Source organism: Rana temporaria, chromosome 2, assembly GCF_905171775.1.
Source record: "Rana temporaria chromosome 2, aRanTem1.1, whole genome shotgun sequence".
Classification (NCBI taxonomy): domain Eukaryota; kingdom Metazoa; phylum Chordata; class Amphibia; order Anura; family Ranidae; genus Rana; species Rana temporaria.
The window spans coordinates 494341450-494362165 of NC_053490.1; the positions used below are offsets into that span (position 1 = coordinate 494341450).

Consider the following 20716-nt stretch of genomic DNA (forward strand, 5'->3'; position numbering starts at 1 on the left):
TTACAAGATGTCATTAGAATCAGGGAAGTCCAAAACCACCCCTGTCTTTGCACGGAAAATCAACAGCACGTGTGCAGATGTGCTGACAGTCTATGCCAGGACTCGAAGGCCGGGCAGAACCCATTGGTACAGCTGAGCATGCACCATAATGGAAGGGGGGGGGGGGGCTGGCAGAAGTCACCTGAGTGGTGGACTGAAGTTCCACTTTAAAGATACAATTTGGTCAAAATTCCAAGAACGAATGACCAGCTTTACTGTAGTTAATACAAAGATAAGATTAGCCACTAGAGGTAGTAAACAATTTCTCTCCTCACCTCTGAAGCTGGCCACCGGAGAGATCAAGTGCCTGGACTGGAGCACACTTAGATGATGCAAGCATACACACCTTACTATTACAAGATAGTTAGTATAGGGCTTAGAATAGAGGCAGGAGAAAGTTTAAGCTTAGCTTTAGAGTGGACTTCTACTACGTTTGGCTGTACTTCTGCTGCGGATCACAGGGAAAGTGAAGTTCTTCAGACATTCACTCCTGTGACCCATTTTCAGCAAACAGCGGGCTGAAGCCCACTTTTGGCTGACATCACAGAGCTGGTCGAGGCTCGGGCAAGATCGAGAGAATTAAGTCGGTATCGGTCCACATGCCTGGACCGCCACAAGGCTTAGCATGCCACTAAGAGCCTTAGCTGGCCGCTCCCACCCCCTCCACAGACCAGCGCTCCAGTGAAAGAAAGAGGGGGGCCAGACCAGAGAGCCTGTGAATTACAGTCACCAGCTCTTCTACTCAGGGAACCCTGAGAAACTAGCGATTGGCAGTGTTTGAATGAGTCATACTTCTCTTTTAAAAAATAAGGAGTTTTGGGCCATGATGGCTTTCTTTTTTACTTGTTTCCAAAGTTGTGACTGTGAAAAAAGTAGAGCCGGGCTTTTGGCATCAAAAACCTAATGCGCCAACACTGACACAAAAAACATGCAAAGAAAACATTAATAAATAAAATGTCTCACTTCAGTACTTGAGTGATTACAATGCAATGCAGCAAGTATTAGACAGAAAATTCCACTGATTCGCACTGACCTTCTGGCCTCTCTTCGGGAAGCAGAGCCGAGCTCTTCGGGAAGCAGAGCCGAGCTCTTCTATCTATAAATTAACACTCTTCTTTGTTTCTGGTGAAACACACAAATTATAAATCCGAATCCCTTTATGTCTGTTTCTCCTGGCTAGGACAAAAGGCCTCACACATCAGTGAGGAAAACATACACATATATACATTTATAAAAAGACAAGGGGAATGAAATGTGTTAGGTGAGAATATTCAAGAGAAGAATTTATCAAAGAATAATCAAACAGTACATGAATGTTTACTTGTGAAGAGCCGCTGAGCCAAATATTCTAATGGCGCCCCGCTGGACTGCACACAGCATGATAATCGGCAGATCAGCATACAAATTCACCTCTGGACGCGCCGGTGGAACGCTACGAAGGGTGTCAGGCATAGTTATGAGGTGTTCACTCTCAGGCTGTGGCTGCAAGCCAGCTCTATAGCATGGACTGAATTCCAAAATGAGACCTGCTACAATAATTATGTAATATAAGGTCTCTATCAATTCAAATTTGGACAAGATGTGCTTACTGCATACATTAGTGGTCCTGGCAAAAAATAAAATAATAATACACTTTATGAGTGTTCTTGGCCAGAGAATATGCAGTTATATACACGTTGTGTCAGTATACTCCATGCCTCAAAAGCTGTCCCTAGCAACATTCTCAGTATAATATAAAAAGAAACATGAAGGCTGCCAGTACTGCACCTTCAATTCTGAAAATGCTAGTTGCCTGGCTGTCACTGTGACCTTTGTGGCCTGATACTTAGAGCCAACAACCTCCTCCCGCCCACCGTATAGTAAAATGATGGTGGGCAGGATCTCCTCTCCTGCTGGGGTGAGGTCATTATGACGTCCCAGGTGTAATAATTTTTTGCAGCTTAGCCCCTACCTAGTGAAAAGCATGCACCATCATTGGGGTGTGAGCAAACAGACATGAATACCACTGCGCTCCATTGTAATGCTTATTTTAGCCCTCCCTAGAGGACAATCGGCAAGACTTTCTTTTTATGGATTTGTTTCTGTTGCCATGTAGAATAGTTTAAATAAAGTAATATTTGTCATAGCTGAACACACTCATTTTCATATAAATGAAGTCCGTTGTACAATGTTTTAGAGATTGGGGGAATCAGCACTTGACCTTTGCTGGACTAGAACCTCCTCCTATGGAGAGCATTGTTCCAGCCTTCTGAGGTTCATCGGCTCAGGTCTAGATATTTGTACTTGAACCATTACTCCACTGATATTCAGTAGTGTATGTAGGTTTTGTGCTGCCCTAGGCCTGCCTAAACGTGTGCACCCCCTAATTCAAATATGACCCACCCCTTCCTGTAAAGGGGAGACTAGTTCTTAGACCCCATTCACACCTGAGCGACAGCCGCGTTCGGCGGTAGCGGCGTATTTTGCCGCGGGTGTGAAACTTTCAATTTTTTTTTTTTTTTTTTCAAAAGTCTTCCCATTGCTGTCAATGGGAAAACACCACTGTCGCCTGAAAAAAAGGGTCCGGGAAATTTTTCAGGCGACAGGCGTTCGGCGTCTATGAGATGTGAACCATCTCCATAGACAGCAATGGGAATTCTCCCCTCTAGCGGCAGAAGCGTCCGGCGTTTTGTCACTCAGGTGTGAATGCAGCCTTAGGGCTGGGGGTATTGGATTCCCTTAATTTGCATAGATTTCTTCTCACTTCCTGTTTAGCTACGGGGCAGGAAGTGAAGGGAAATCTCTGCAATGGAACAGGGATGGTATAAAAATAAACTGACAGGGGCCCTTCCTTACTCTATTCAAAATGAAAAAAAAAGCATTGCCTATAGTTCTACTTTAAGCACAAATTTCTGATAATTTTATGGAGAGGACTAAAATAGTCATCCCATTGAAAACGTCTGATTAATGACGAAACGCATCTGGGAGGACGTGCAGTGACGTCACCACGCTAAGGAGGAAGGGCTCAGCTTGTTGCCGGCCGGCATTTGTTTTCTATACTGCAAAGTTTTAACCTGCATTTCGTAAGTACATTTTAATCTCTTAAAATAAAATACGTTTTACAGAATTACGCTATGGTGCAGCCTTTCTCTACCCATGTTATCTGGATGAGCCTGTGATTGCGCTGGAAGTTTTTTCCCTGGAACCTGTATCCCTGTGAGTCCACTAAAGTAAAGGCCGCAGCTGGGCTATAGTCGATAGCAAATCAAGTTTGCCCTCTGGTAAGCGGCTTTAAAACTCGGTGGTGAGTCTTCACTTCAATGTGGAAACATTTAAGATATCACGGTGGTGTTGTCCTCAGGATCGATTACTTTTATGCACACCAAGTGTATATTGGGACTTTTATATACATATATTTGACCCTAAGTGGACTTCGTCTATCAATATTATTGGTTTCTTTTGTTTTTGGCGCAGCTTTATCTCTCTTCCATGCAGATTTTTGCTGCCAACAACCCGAAGGGAGGCCTTATGTTAGGGAGACCAGACATCCCCGGTTTCAGGGCACAGTCCCCGGATTGAGGACACTGTCCCCGGATCAAGTCTGTCCCCGGTTTTGTCCCCGGATTATATTTGAACAGGGGCTGGGGCAAATTCAAAGACAGTCAGTGCAGAATTAAAAAAAATATATTCTGAATTACACACCCCTGCTCCACCTCACCTACTAGTATTTCCATTATCTGTGCCCCTTTCTGATGATCATGTGCTGGTCGGAGTGGAGGAACCATTTCTTCAGTTTCGGGCGCATGCCCATTTAGCTCCGCTCGCATGTTCTTCTGCCTTGGCTCAAGTCCCGGACACCCGCCTGCCTGTTTTATCTGTTTGCCTTACCTGGTAGAGTGATCTTCCTCCACTCCCCACCCAGTAGTAGCCGGGGCCCGGAGAGTGAGACTTGAGGCTGCGAGGCAGGCAGGGGGCAGTGACGGGCAGGGAGAAGCAGCTGTGCTTAGCTGACGGTTCTGATAGTGGGGCTGCCAGCACCTTCAAGGCTTCAACACAGGAGTGCTTGGGGGGTGTCTGAATAGACTACATTGCACTGTGTCTGTCTCTCTGGCATCATGGATGGTATAACTCACATGCAGCAGGCACTCTAACATGGCTCTGGCTGGCTCTGTCACGGGAGCCAATTAGTGGCTTGGGCGGACTCAATGTCAACCGGTACCTGCTGATCGTTATGTTCAAAGACAGAACTGTGGTCTGCCTATGTAAACAAGGCAGATTGCCGTTCTGTTAGTATGGAAGACATTGGTCCTGTGTTCCTGCAAAGCAGGTACAGGGATCTAGGCCTTCCCTTAGTAAAAGCACCTCCCCAAAGTGAAAAAAAACACTTGTTAGGCACACATTTAACCCTTTAATTGCCCTAGATGTTATCCGCTTCCCAGCCAGTGTCATTAGTACAGTGACAGTGCATATTTTTAGCAATGATCAATGTATTAGTGTCACTGGTTCCCACAAAGTGTCATTGGTGTCCGATTTGTCCACCACAATTTCGCAGTCCCACTATGAGTCGCTAATCGCCACCATTAACTAGTAAGAAAAAAAAATGTCCCCGGATTTAATTAAAAAAATCTGGTCACCTTACCTTATGTAAACTGGCAGCTCCTAAGCCTGAGTTTAGGAACTTTTGGCATTTTTTTTTTGCTAAAGCTCCTAATCTCAACTCAACTCAAGCCTGTGTGTCAATGTGCACCTAGGCTTTTAGCAGGGTTTAGGAGCTGCTGCGGTTAGGTTCAACCTCCCTCAACCGACTCTTTCTTGAACACGCAAACCATGGCAGACGGCCACGTGTACATAAAGCCTAACACAAAGCAGTAAGACTTTTTTTTTTAAAGTATACATCATGTCTGTAGATGATAGGCTCAGCGATGGCATAAAATGCCAAGCTGCTGCTAACAAAGCAAACAGAATATTGGCATGCATTAAAAAGGGGATCAACTTCAGAGATAAAATTATAATTCTCCCGCTTTACAAGACTCCAGCCTCACCTGGAGTATGCTGTCCGGTTCTGGGCACCAGTCCCCAGGAAGGATGTACTGGAAATGGAGCAAGTACAAAGAAGGGCAACAAAGCTAATAAAAGGGGACTGGAGGATCTTGGTTATGAAGAAAGGTTGCGAGCACTGAACTTATTCTCTCTGGAGAGGAGACACTTGAGAGGGGATATGATTTCAATTTACAAATACCATACTGGTGGCCCCACAATAGGGATAACACTTTTTTGCGGAAGGGAGTTTAATAAGACACGTGGCCACTCATTAAAATTAGAGGAAAAAAAGAGGTTTAACCTTAAACTACATAGAGGTTTCTTTACTGTAAGAGTGGCAAGGATATGGAATTTCCTTCCACAGGCAGTGGTATCAGCGGGGAGCATGGATAGATTTTTTTAAACTATTGGATAAGCACCTGAACGACCACAACATACAGGGACATACAAGGTAATACTGACATATAATCACACACATAGGTTGGATTTGATGGACGTATGTCTTTTTTCAACCTCACCTACTATGCCACTATGTAACTATGTCTGGTGAAATCATCGTCACCTTGACAAAACGAGTAGACATCTTCCTAGCAGAGCCTTGGATAACAGTAAAAACCCATCGGGGGTTCTGATTCTACTCCACTCTATCCAATGCTAGCAAGCTTTGTCTTGACTTACTCTTTAATGTTAAATTACATGCAGATAATAAAAACACAAATTAATGCAGCTTTTTATTACATGAATACACACTATTATATGCATTTTTAAATGCAAGAAGTGTAAGTGCCTGAATTTGCCTTAGTCAGGGCCGTCTTTAACGTGGGTTAAAAGGAGCAGCTGCCCCTTAAGCCCCTTTCCACGGTGAGCCCTGGACAGGCGCAGCATACCTAACGCAGAGGCGCCACCCAGAGCCTGGATTCCTCCAACCTCCACTCCCAGCAGTCCAGAGGACAGGCAGATCGGGGCTCCCCGAGGATCGGAAGGAGGCACATGAAGCCAGGGACTGCTAACCGCCCTTCTCTGCACTACGAGCTCTGACAGAAGCCCAGAGGAAAGGTCCAATCAATATTAAAGACAGCCCTGGCCTTAGTATCAGATTCTTGTAGTCCCTGTACATTAGGGTGACCAGACATCCCCGGTTTCAGGGGACAGTCCCCAGATTGAGGACACTGTCCCCAGACCAAGTCTGTCCCCAGTTTTGTCCCCAGATTGGATTTGAACAGGGGCTGGGGCAATTTCAAAGACAGTCAGTGCAGAATAAAAAAATTATAATTCTGAATTACGCACCCCCACTCTGCCGCTCCTACTAGCTTGGGGGGTATTTTTTTCCATTACCTGTGCCCCTTTCTGATGATCATGTGCTGGTCGGTGCGGAGAGAATATTTCTTCAGTTTCGGGTGTATGCCCATCCAGCTCCGCTCGCATGTTCTTCTGCCTTGGCTCAAGTCCCGGCCTGCTGCCTGCCTGCTTATCTCCTTGCCTTCCCTGGCGGAGTGATCTTCCTCCGCTCCCCACCCAGTAGTATTCGGGGCCCAGAGAGTAAGACTTGACAGGCTGTGAGGCGGGCGGCTTCGGCGATGGGAAGAGAGTCACTGATTGCCGTCATTACTAGAAAAAAAAATTTTGTCCCCGGATTTCATTTTAAAAATCTGGTCACCATACTGTACATCAGTCCAGAGTAGGACAGGAATAGGCAGCACAATGAGACAATCTGTTTATGGAAAGACAAGAAACAACGGATAGGTGGAAAAAAGAATGACAAAGATAAGCTGATCCCTATACTGTTTCTTCTTCACTGTCCAGTCACAGACTAAAGCAGGTCCATGACAATCTGGAATCAGAGGAAGTGGGTCAAATTAAATGGCTGTCTTTTAACCAGAAAGAGGACATCTTGTGGCAGAAAAAAAATATTGCATGGCCACAGCTCGGGATTAAAGAAAACTGCCACAAAAGATGTTTTTTATTTTATCTTTAGGTTGGCTTATCAAATGTTTAATAATTTTTTACTGAAATTCTGCTTTAAATCAGCACATTGAGCAAATGCTTGGAGCCAGTAAAGACACTGTCAGCTCTGCAACGTTTTATGAGACTCAGTGGAAAATTGAGACAGGTAAAAAGCCACCTTTGGAAAGCCACAATTTCGGCTTGCAAAAGTAATCCTCATAGTTACAAAAGAAATGAAATGTTCTCAGCAAATAGGCAGCTACATACACACTGACATTTCCTAGTTTAGGCTAGCAACTATCGAAAGACAACTGGCAAATGAAAGGGTGAGACACAATTTCCCTTTTCATTGATTTTTGTCCACGAGGGCCATTGTGAGTTATGACGACAAGTTCTGACATGCCTTTGTAATATATGACACTTGTACAGAGAAACATATTTTAAATAGCAGCCAAACACAGCCTCAGGTGAAATAATGGCACCCCGTCACATTCCTTTGACACACAAACAAACCATCTCACGCTATTGTCTATCCTAACAATGAGGACATAGGCGATCCTTTACTGGAAAACAAGTTGCAAACTGAAGAGCTCATCTACTGTGTCAGCAGCTACAGCTACAAACAGAAAATGTCCATCTTCTCCACAAACGGCCATGACAACCATGTACAATCACTCTGAACAGAAATGCATGACTTGACACCAAGCAGACATCTTAAGCCTCGTACACACGATCAGTCCATCCGGTGAGAACGGTCTGAAGGACCGTTGTCAACGGTTAACCGAAGAAGCTGACTGATGGTCCGTCGCGCCCACACACCATCGGTTAAATAACTGATCGTGTAAGAACGCGGTGACGTAAAACACAACGACGTGCTGGAAAAAAAGAAGTTTAATGCTTCCAGCATGCGTCGACTTGATTCTGAGCATGCCTGGATTTTTAACCGATGGTCGTGCCTACTAACTATCGGTTAGGAATCCATCGGTTAAATTTAGAGCGAGTTGACTTTTTTTTAACCGAAGGTTAAATAACCTATGGGGCCCACACACGATCGGTTTTGACCGATGAAAACGGTACATCAGACCGTTGTCCTCTGGTTAACCTATCGTGTGTACAAGGCCTTAGAGTCACAGTAGTGATCATCCAGATTTTTCCTCCCGAAATCAAAAGGCCAGCTTGAAGACAGTTCACAAAACAACAACTATCATCTCATGCTCATGGACAACTTTACAAAACTATACTTAACGTCAAAATAGTTTACCCATTTCGTTTAAGTGAACTAGGGGACTTCCCTCAACTGACAGACTGCGACCACCACCCCCTACACCCCAAAGCAAAATTAAATAGGCACCTTCAGGTACCTGTATGCATACATAGTTATATTTAAAAAGAGCTCTGGAACTCCTGATATCCAAGATGATTTATCTCTACTACACCGTGTATAGTTATACTTGACAAGCCTTTTCTTGAACCTGCACCCCCTATTGGAGGTACATTCCCTCCAGTCAATATGAAGATTTCTGACATGAAGGTTCCAAGCTGCAGAATGGCCATGTAGAGCTCTGTAAACCTGGAGTCTAATTTAAAGCTGACCTCCATCTTTTGATACACTTTACATCAATCATTTGGGCCAGCTTGGCCTAAACAAACTATGTGCTTCACTAACATGTGAGGCAGCTGGATGTGTGGTAGAAACTGTACAGTATGTAGTGGAGGCTACATACAGCACTGTGTCCGGGGTTCGAGCCGAGACTTCCAGTGTCATACCCAAAACACACCATAGTATATCTGATCGGCGCTCAGCCATTCAGAGAAAGCAATGTATTCTAGCAATCAATACAAAACTTCTTCTGATTGGTTGAGTCAGAGGTTGTGACAACATCAGACCGCCTCTGAATGGCTGAGCACTGATTAGACTCTCATGTGTATGAGACAGTAATGTCTCAGCTCGAACCCAGAACACAGTGCTGTATGCAGTATGTAGCCTCAGCTACACAGTTTATACACCACATCCAGCGGCCTCACGTTAGTAAGGGACATAGGATTGTTTGGGCTAGCTTGGCCCAAACAACTATGTAAAAGTATCAAGAGCTGGAGTTCAGCTTTAAAGCCCAAGTTAAAAGAGCTCCGTTATCAAATCGAAACCAAGAAATGTCTTTACAATATCTAGTAGTACCCCAGTAACCAGCCACTAGTTTCTGTTGCCCCCATGAATGAAAATCTTTGTGATGATGGCCCAATTCAATGCACCAACATCAACATAGTTACATAGTTAGTCAGGTTGAAAAAAGACACAAGTCCATCCAGTTCAACCAAAAAAAAAAAAAAAAAAAATAAAAAAAAAAAAAAACACAGTAAAATCCTATACACCCAACTCCATTCCCACAGTTGATCCAGAGGAAGGCAAAAAACCCCAGCAGAGCATGATCCAATTTGCTACAGCAGGGGAAAAAATTCCTTCCTGATCCCCCGAGAGGCAATCGGATTTACCCTGGATCAACTTTACCTACAAATCTTAATACTCAAGTTATATTCTGTACATTTAGGAAAGAATCCAGGCCTTTCTTAAAGCAATCTACTGAGCTGGCCAGAACCACCTCTGGAGGGAGTCTGTTCCACATTTTCACAGCTCTTACTGTGAAGAAACCTTTCCGTATTTGGAGGTGAAATCTCTTTTCCTCTAGACGTAAAGAGTGCCCCCTTGTCCTCAGTGTTGACCGTAAAGTGAATAACTCAACACCAAGTTCACTGTATGGACCTCTTATATATTTGTACATGTTGATCATATCCCCCCTTATTCTCCTCTTCTCAAGAGTGAATAAATTCAGTTCCTCTAATCTTTCCTCATAGCTGAGCTCCTCCATGCCTCTTATCAGTTTGGTTGCCCTTCTCTGCACTTTCTCCAGTTCTCCGATGTCCTTTTTGAGAACTGGTGCCCAAAACTGAACTGCATATTCCAGATGAGGTCTTACTAATGATTTGTACAGGGGCAAAATTATATCTCTGTCTCTGGAGTCCATACCTCTCTTAATACAAGAAAGGACTTTGCTCGCTTTGGAAACCGCAGCCTGGCATTGCATGCCATTATTGAGCTTATGATCAACTAAAACCCCCAGATCCTTCTCCACTACAGATCCCCCCAGTTGTACTCCCCCTAGTATGTATGATGCATGCATATTCTTAGCCCCCAAGTGCATAACTTTACATTTATCTACATTAAACCTCATCTGCCACTTAGTCGCCCAATTAGACAGAGCATTGAGGTCGGCTTGTAAATTGGAGACATCCTGCAAGGACGTTATTCCACTGCATAGCTTGGTGTCATCTGCAAAGACAGAAATGTTACTTTTGATCTCAGACCCAATATCATTTATAAATATATTGAAAAGTAAGGGTCCCAGCACTGAACCTTGGGGTACACCACTGATAACATTGGACCATTCAGAGTAAGAATCATTAACCATGACTCTCTGAATTCTGTCTTTCAGCCAATTTTCTATCCATTTACAAACTGATATATCCAATCCTGTAGACCTTACCTTACACATGAGCCGTGTGTGCGGAACTGTATCGAACGCTTTTGCAAAATCCAAATATATCACGTCCACAGCCACGCCTCTGTCCAGGGTTTTACTTACCTCTTCATAAAAGGAAATCAGGTTTGTCTGACAACTTCTGTCTTTCATGAATCCATGTTGTCTGCTGCTTAAATAGTTTTTTTCCTGCAAGAACTCATCCATGTGGTCTTTTATTAAACGTTCCAGTATCTTCCCAACTATAGAAGTTAGACTAACAGGTCTATAGTTACTTGGTAAAGACTTTGTTCCCTTTTTAAATATGGGCACCACATTGGCCCTGCGCCAATCCAGTGGTACTATTCCTGTCTTTAATGAGTCCCTAAATATTAGATACAGTGGCTTTGAAATGACAGAGCTCAACTCACCTAGGATCCGTGGATGGATGCCATCAGGTCCAGGTGCTTTATCCACCTTTATTCTGTCTAAATATTTCTGGACCATATCACTTTTGAGCCATTGTGGATTTGAGGCTGTGTCACTCCCACCCCCATTTTGGACATGAGCTCCCCCATGCTCCATTGTATACACAGAGCTGAAGAAAACATTTAATAAATTTGCCTTCTCTTTGTCCCCAGTCACCCACTCTAGATTATTTTGTAAGGGGCCTACATGCTCAGACTTCACCTTTTTACTATTAATATATTTAAAGAATTTTTTGGGGTTTGTCCTACTATCTTTTGCAATCTGTCGTTCGTTTTGAATTTTTGCTTCCTTGATTTCCTTTTTGCATATCCTGTTATATTCTTTGTAACATTTAAACAACACTAGTGTTCCTTCATTTTTATATTTTTTAAAAGCTGCTTTCTTTTTGTTTATAGCTTTTTTAACTTTGACCGTGAGCCACATAGGTTTTATTTTTAGCCTTTTAAACTTATTGCCCATGGGAACATACTTTGCAGTGAGGTTCCACACAGTCTTTTTGAAGAATTCCCATTTCTGTTCTGTGTTCAGCTGTGCCAATAGTCCCTCCCAGTCCAAGTCCTGGAGAGCAGCCCTCATCCTTGGAAAATTTGCTCTCTTAAAATTTAGTGTTTTAATATTTCCTGTATGTATTTCTTGCTTATAGTTAATATTAAATGAAATCATGTTATGATCACTGCTACCCAGGTGTCCCTTTATCTGAACATTAGTAATAAGCTCTGCATGGTTTGAGATTATCAGGTCCAACAGGGCATCATTCCTAGTTGGGGCCTCAATAAACTGCACCATAAAATTGTCCTGCAATAGGTTTTTAAATTTTTGTCCTTTAACTGTCCCAGAAGTGCCATTAATCCAGTCAATTTCTGGGTAGTTAAAATCCCCCATTATTATCACCGTCCCAGACCTTGCAGCCCTTTCCATCTGTGCAAGGAGCTGAGTCTCCACCTCCTCATTAACATTGGGTGGTTTATAACAAACTCCAATGATTAATTTTGAACTACGCACATCTGTATGCAGTTCCACCCATAATGCTTCAGCCTCATCACACTCTCCATCAACAACACTGTACATATTAACCTCCCTGGTGGTATTCCCGAGTCAGGCTCGGGGTGAGTTTTTCATACCAAAAGCGGTAACCCCGATCCATGTAGAGGTTACTTACCTTGTCCCCTGGATCCTGTGATGTTTACCTGCTGTGATCTGTGAGCCACCGTGCCTCGCTTGATTCACAGTGCCGAGCTCCGTTCCCTGCGAGCATTGCGAAAGAATGGGAGTGGAGTCCGGCGCCAAATTCAAAAAGTAAAAAACACAGTATAGATACAGTATACTGTAATCTTACAGATTTGTCTGTAAGATTTGTCCCTAGTGGTTTGTCTAGTGCCCTGCATGCAGTTTTACATTATAAATACTGTTCTTTCTGCCTGGAAACTGGAGATTGTCCATAGCAACCAAAAAGTGTCCCTTTACATCAAAAGTGGTTTTAGACCAGCTAGAAAACAGCGATAGTAAATTAGAATCACTTGCAGAATTGAGCAATAGTGATTTATGGGGAAATTTCTCAAACACCAACGACAGCGACAATTCTGCAACTGAGCAAATTTCTGTGTTTTTGATTTGATTACATTATTGAATAATTGTTATTATTATTATGTGTTATAATTATAGTTATTATATTATAATTTATGATTTTGTGTTTCAAACTATCATACCCGGGATTGTCTCTTGTTTGGACAGATTTAAGTGAGTTTTCTAAGAATTACAGGCCTACAATAAAACGCCAAATTTCCATACAAAACAATTGTACCGCTTTCAGCATCAAAAATCTGACATAATCATACCACCATGGAGGTTAAAGTGGAGGTTCACCCTAAAAACGAATTTTTAACATTACTGTAGAGCCAGCATAGTAAGGGCATATACTTTCGGCAGGTTTTTTTTTTTTTTTTCTCCATACTCACCTTTATATTCTGATTTGGTGCAGGGCTTCCGCGTTCTGATGACTCCGGGACTGGGCGTTCCTATCCCTGCCTCAGGGTTCCGATGACTGCGGTACTGAGCGTTCCTATCCTTCGGTTCGATGATTGACGGCTTGTGAAACAGGTGACCTGTCGCACAACGTGCATCACCAGATGTCGCAGGCGCCGTATAGTGCCGACTCGCAGCTCGGCTATTTCCCGACATCTGGTGACGCGCGTTGTGCGACAGTTCACCTGTTTCACAAACCGTCAATCATCGAACGGAAGGATAGGAACGCCCAGTCCCGCAGTCATCGGAACCCCTGGACAAAAACAGAATATAAAGGTATGTACGATAAAAAAAAAAAAAAAAAAACGCCGAAAGTAAATGCCCTTACTATGCTGGCTCTGCTAGATGTAATATTAAAATATTTTTTTTTTGGGTGAATCCCCGCTTTAAGAAAGAAAGAAAGAAAGAAGAAAAAAAAGAACCAGTGAGTCTAGATTCAAAGAATGACCATGATTATTTCCCCATTCTCAGCTCATTTGGATTATTATATTTAAAGTAGAATTCTAGACAAAACTTTTTTTTTTTTTTTTTCATTTTGGACAGATTAAAGGAGGGTTATAACCCATCAGATGTTTTTTGTTGTGCCATCTGTCTCATTGGGCAGATATGCCTTCAATTCTTGTCCCATGGCCAAAGAGGAAGGAAATCCCTGCAAATTAAGGGTAATTTCTTGGGGACCCCCAGATCATTAGAACTAGTGTCCCCATTGGAAAATGTCCCCCTCTAGTACTTTTCTGGGGACAACCCAAAATGTAGGATCAAGGAAAATGATAAACAGGACAAATAGGGTGAATTTCTTTAACAGGGGCACAGACCGCAATAAAAACTGACAAATGTTCTTATCCCTCTCCACTGCACCCAAAACTAAAAAATAATGAACTTTAGTTATACTTGTATATATAACATATTACAATAAATGTTTAGTCATTCAACAGGTGTAATGTACCTGGCACATGCAAGAAAGGTTCATTAAGTAAAGGAGCTGGAAAAATTGCTGCGCAAAAGGTGCTAGAGAAACTGCTTTCCATTGAGCTAGGGAGTTGGTGTAACTATGGCCGTCATTAAAAGTCATCATCTGTGGAGAAGGTCTGAACTGACTATACGGGTGGCGGGGGATCTTTTGTAATAACTCTTACCCTCATGCTCTTATAATGGACTGAACATTATTGTACTCTGCTTGAGAAACTGTGCTTTCTATTGAGCTAAAGTGCTGGAGAAATGTTGTTTGCCATTAAAAATATTTGTGGAGGAGGTTTGCATCGACTATACTGCTGGTCTTGGACCTTTGTTCTTACGAAGGACGAACATTTCTTTGTAATCTGGTGGATCTTAAATAGAAGATTTAAATAGGAGCTGGGAGTGGAAAAGGAGAACTCTAATTCTTTAACCACTTAAGACCCGGACCATTATACAGCTAAAGGACCTTGCTCCTTTTTGCGATTTGGCACTGCGTCGCTTTAACTGACAATTGCGCGGTCGTGCGATGTGGCTCCCAAACAAAATTGGCGTCCTTTTTTCCCCACAAATAGAGCTTTCTTTCGGTGGTATTTTATCACCTCTGCGGTTTTTATTTTTTGCGCTATAAACAAAAATAGAGCGTATTTTTTTTAAAAAAAAACAATATTTTTTACTTTTTGCTATAATAAATATCCCCAAAAAAGATATATATAAAAAAAAAAAGTTTTTTTCCCTCAGTTTAGCATTTAACAATTGGTTTGCGCAAAAGTTATAGCATTTACAAAATAGGGGATAGTTTTATGGCATTTTTATTAATACATTTTTTTAAACTAGTAATGGCGGTGATCAGCGTTTTTTTTGTGATTATGGCGGACACATCGGACAATTTTGACAAATTTTTGGGACCATGGTCATTTTCACAACAAAAAGTGCTATAAAAATGCATTGATTACTGTGAAAATGACAATTGCAATTTAGGAGTTAACCTCTCAGTGGCAGGAACTGGGAGACTAGTCAAGATTGGGGGAAAGATGAATGCAGTAATGACACATCCTTGATGAAAACCGGCTCCAGAGCGTTCTGGACCTCAGACTGGGACAAAGGTTAATCTTCAAACAGGCAAAGAAGAATAGGAGAAACTGCCCAACAATAGGTGTGCCAAGCTTGTAGCGTCATACCCAGAAGGGCTTGAGGCTGGAATTGGTGCCAAAAGGTGCTTCAACAAAGTATTGAGCAAAGGCTATGAATACTGATGTACGCGATTTTTTTTTTTTTTATTACTATTGCAAAGATTTCAAGTAAACGTCTTTCACATTGTCATTATGGGATATTGTTTGTCGAATTTTGCAGGAAATAATGAATTTAATCCATTTTGGAATAAGGCTGTAAGTGTAAGATAACAAAATGTGGAAAAAGTGAATACTTTCTGGATGCACTGTAGCTGCTTTTCCCTTACCCCACCTCACCATTCTTCCTGCCCCAGCTCTATTCGATTGATCCTTTGATGTTATTGCTTGCTACCGCTACAACTATCGCCTGCAGCTGAATTCACCATTAGCCCAGTTGGACCTCCTTTAACGTAATATCCAGTAGATCGTTTGTACTCAAATTATTTGACAGTAAAAAGTTTGTTATGACTATGACTAAGCATCTATCCATGATGTGAAACATGTTAGCTTTTTTGTCCCCTATGTCCACTTTCTACCGTTGATTGCAGTGTTGCATGAATTTTTGGATGTTATACAGCTTTGGATTTTATCCTTTGTTTATTTTGTTTCAATAATTCGCCTATCAGAGTGCGGCAGTCCAGGAACATTTCTTTTTTCAACGGATCAGCGCAGAGTCTGCACCTGTCAGTACTACAGGGCGGGAGCACAGCATAGGTCGCAGGGCTTGGAGCGGTACTCTTTTCCATTAAAAAGTTTGTTACTGTCAATTATCTCAATGGCAGAAGGTGGTCCACAACCACTTCCGATTGCACACTAAGGCTCAGATTCACAACCGAGATACAACGGCGTATCTCCAGATACGCCGTCGTATCTCTGCGTTGCGCCGTCGTTTCTATGCGACTGATTCTTAGAATCAGTTACGCATAGATATCCATTAGATCCGACAGGCGTAAGTCTCTTACGCCGTCTGATCTAAACTGCATTTTTTTTTGACCGCTAGGTGGCGCTTCTGTCAAATTCCGCTTTAGAGTATGCAAATTAGCTAGATACGCGAATTCCCGAACATACGCGCGGCGGGACGCAGTAAAGTTATGACGTTTACATTGGGCTTTTCCCAGCGTAAAGTTGCCCCTGCTATATGAGGCGCGGCCAATGTTAAGTATGGCTGTCGTTCCCGCGTCGAAATTTGAAAAAGTTACGTCTTTGGGTAAGTCGTCCGTGAATGGGGCTGGACTTCATTTACGTTCACAACTAAACCAATGACGTCCTTGCGGCGTACTTTGGAGCAATGCACACTGGGAAATTCCACGGACGGCGCATGCGCCGTTCCGCAAAAACGTCAATCACATCGGGTCACAGTAGTTTTGCATAAAACACGCCCCCCCGATCCAAATTTGAATTAGGCGGGCTTAAGCTGGCCGATTTACGCTACGCCGCCGCAACTTACGGAGCAAGTGCTTTGAGAATACAGCACTTGCCCGTCTAAGTTGCGGCGGCGTAACGTAAATCAGATACGTTACGCCCACACAATTTTACGCGGCTCTACGTGAATCCGGGCCTCATTGTATACATTTTATCCGGTATCTATTCAAAATTTACTTGAATCTAAACACCAGTGTATGCTGCATATTAAACTTTGATCGGCAATTAATTTCATACAAATCATTGCCTACATCTGAGGCCTGCAACATCTGGGTCTTTTTCCACATTCTCAAGAGAAGTCTCCATTAGAAAAAGATAAAAAAATGCATGAAACGAAAACAGTAAAACCAACTAACAATGCAATATCGTTTTTACTTTATCATAATCATTATTTTTATACCAAAACTGACTTTATTGAGCATAAAAATGATTTTGAAAATAATTACAGCCACCCAGGCAGAATACAGGAAACGTAAATGGTATATATGAATCATTTTTAAATTTTGCAGCATAAATCATACATTATGATGGGAGATTTTCAAAGGTGTCGTAAAACACAGTCAGCTGTGATAAATCAGAGTGACATATAATAAAGGATGCAGATTTCATGCTGCCAGCAATATTCTGAGTAGGGTGTTTTAAAGCCAACATAAAATATATGTCCAAATAATAAGATAAAGGGAGTTTAATGTCAGCATGGTGCCCCAGCAGGACCTAAACCATCAAAATAATTTTATTTTAATATGTAAATATCAAACATATTACATTCCTGCAGCAGTCTTGTTCTAGTGTTTTGTATCCCTTCAAAGGCCAGCAATCCCATTCTGTTAAATGTGTATGCCAGAGCAAGGAGAAAATATACAGTACTCTAAATTACAAAGACAGCTCCCCATATTTGATTCTATTAAAACCTGGGCATGTGTAGAAAAATACCTGTTGAACTGCCAGAAATCCAATGAGCTCCTAACTTCACATAGTAAGCTGACAGCAGAGCATTTGCTGTATTAAATCCCACACAGTGTTGTCAGCCCTATTAGTTCTCCCCTGCTGGACTACAGAACACCTCCCTGTCTTCTATCTATGCTCTCATCAGAAAAAACAGTAGATGGGAGAGTAAAGAATATGCACTGCTAGGGAGTGGGAAGCATGTCCTACTCCGCGGGCAAAGCACAGGTTCAAGGTTATAGTAGCTGTGTTCTCATTGTATTATGGTACCAACTAAAAAGAAACCTAATATTTTTATTATAAAGATATTGTTATGTAGTTTTAGGCTACTTTTAAAGTTACAAAACACACAAAAGCAAAATGACCCATCACAGTGCAAAACTAACTTAACATAGGCAACCTCTGAAATGCGTTCTCTTTTAATAACCTCTAGTGCTCTGGGAAACCTTTTTCTTTATACTAAATGTTAATGTGTAAAACAGAAATTTTATATGTATAGTAGCAAAAGCGGTATAAAACATCAATTAAAAAACAAAATTCTAAAATGGTAAAACTGACCCAAAACTTTTATGATTTTCCCATTAAAAAATAAACACTACAAAAAGACTAAAGGCCTATAAAAAGATTTCCAAAATGTTTTTTTTCCATCATACCACCACTTTTTTTTTTTTTTTTTTCAATTTATAAAAGTTTTAAACAAAAAGTAGCATAAAAGAGGTTTAACTCTTAATGAGATTTTAATGGACCACAACACCAAAAAGTATGTATGAGCCATTTAGATTAGTGTAATGCAAAGCCTGAGTTATAAGATCTGTGTATTGTGTTGTGTTGAACTATAAAGCCTCATACACACAATCGGAACTCCGTCGTACTGTATTCTGTATTCTTGTATTCTGATAGCGGGACTTTCTGCCATAAACATACACTGATCAGCGGCTGTAGCCACTGACTGACAAACATTTTTCCACATTCCCATTCAAATGAAGTTGATCCAAAGACTGACTTCTATTAAAAAGTGATGGCTAAACAAAGATCAAAATTTGGCTAGTCTCTACTGAACCAGCTGAATTTTGATCCATATAAGGCCAGCTTTAGTGTGACAACAAAGTCAGAGCATGGCTCTGTGGGTGTGGGGCTAAGAAAACCTTTCTAAAAAGCCATCAACACAATCATTTTTTACAGATTACGAAGGAAAGCGAGCAAATCTTCCAATTTACTTGGTGTGGAGTGGAGTGGGGGGCCGGACGCTTAGTGATGTTTAGCCTTCAATTGTTGACTGGCCAAAATTTCCTTTTTTTTTTGCAGCTCTGAATTCAGTGAGGTACAGCAAGATCCTCTTTCAATTTTTATTGTTCTTGGAGTCTCAACTTCACATCACATGCTGATGACCACTACGTTTTAGCAGTGAGCCAATCGCCAATACTATCATGCTATTCTAAAGACCAAAAACTCAAAAAGAACTGAATTATAAAGCTGCTGTTTTGAAGATACTAATAAAGTCAGTATCCCAAAAGATATATTACAAAAAAAAAAAAAAAAACGGTTGCTATATTGTTATGCTTCCCCTGTTTTACAATAAAAATTATTGTACCAGATCTATTCCCAAAAATTTCCCTCTGCATTCTTTACATAAACCATTGAAATAGAAAAAAAATCTTATCCTACTACGTATTTTTACATAACTTGGTTTCCTTATACCACCATCACAGCGAAGGCCAAACATACAAAAAGGTCTCTATATGTAACTCGATCCTTTTATGAAGACTAACATGAAACACTATAACCACCACCAAAGCAATATGTTTCGATGCTTAACTAATTAGTGATCAGATTTTCGTTGGCACAACAATCTCTATGTGTTGCTCCGCCATCTGAACCTTCTAAGTAAGAAGGTCAAAAATGCTTAGTAATATGTACCGAGATCCGTTTAGGATGCATCTATGCTGAAAGGAAGCCTGTGGTGAGCGCTGTGAGCCAAGGGAAATATTGAATTGCTGTTTTACATGCACATATGAGTTCATACATGATTTTAATGTACAATTTTTAATAAAAACAGAATTATGCTACAAGATGATCTCTTGTGTCTTAGGCCCCCTTTCACACGAACAAACTGTTGAGATCCGCCTGTTAGTTTTGACGGCGGACCTAAACGGCCGCACCATGCAGCTCTACGGAGCGTCGGCTGTCAGCGGAGACATGTTCGTTGACATCTGACCCGATCTGATCCGCTAAAAACGGACGTATGGGGATACGTCCCCATCCGTCTATGGCGGATCAGATCGGGTAAGATCTGATGAAAATGGACATGCTGTCCATTTTCATCAGATCACTCCATAGGAGACAGCGGCGCCCGACAAGCCCCTCCCCGCTCAGTGAGCAGAGAGGAGCTTGTCATCCGTCGGCTCAGCGGAGATCTGCGGACTGTAGTGACGAAGTCCGCCTAGTTTGAAAGGACCATAATAAATGATATTCTCTAATGCACCTGTTGCCGGAAGTGAAAAGATGCCGATGGCTTTCTGAACTCATCTCAATGGATATTGATTGATAAATGATATTGCAAGGCATTTTTTACCTTTTTATTTAAGAGGTCCAACTCTTCCGGTGAATTTCTTTTTTTAGATGGTGGCGGAACACTTGCAATGTTGCATCAAAGAAAAACTAACTGCAAGTCATGTTAAGAAGCATTGACACACAACCTATATCAGTGGTGGGTATATTGTGACTTTGATCTCCATGAAAGAACTGAGTTACATATAGATACATTATTGCCTGTTAAACTTGGTTATATAGAAAAAAAACTCATATCACCTATAAAGAAGAATTTTTCTATTTCAGTTTCATTAATTACTTGTGTAAAGCGTAGAGAAATGTCAAAGCATAGTTGTGTTTAGGACTGTAAGCAGAATTTACCATTTTCCGATCTCTGGGGTGCATCCACCACACATTTCTATGCATAATCCTCCAGGAAGCATGTGAACCTATATCCTTCCCATGTATATTCTCCAAATATATATATAGATATATATATATATATATATATATATACATACATATACACAGTATATGGAGAATGCACTGCACTCCAGAGAAACTAACAGAGAACAAGCCTCTCTAATGGGAACAGATACCACAGTAAAACAAGAGACAGATCCTAACTCTACAAATTAATCTCTACAAGTATGCACGACAGGACCTCAC

At 41.6% G+C, this 20716-nt stretch overlaps 1 protein-coding gene across 4 annotated transcripts in view; it reads right to left on the reverse strand.

The window, feature by feature from the left end:
* Positions 1 to 20716, reverse strand: part of LOC120927870 (amyloid beta precursor protein) — a 344594-nt gene that overhangs the window by 182252 nt on the left and 141626 nt on the right. The window lies entirely within an intron of this gene.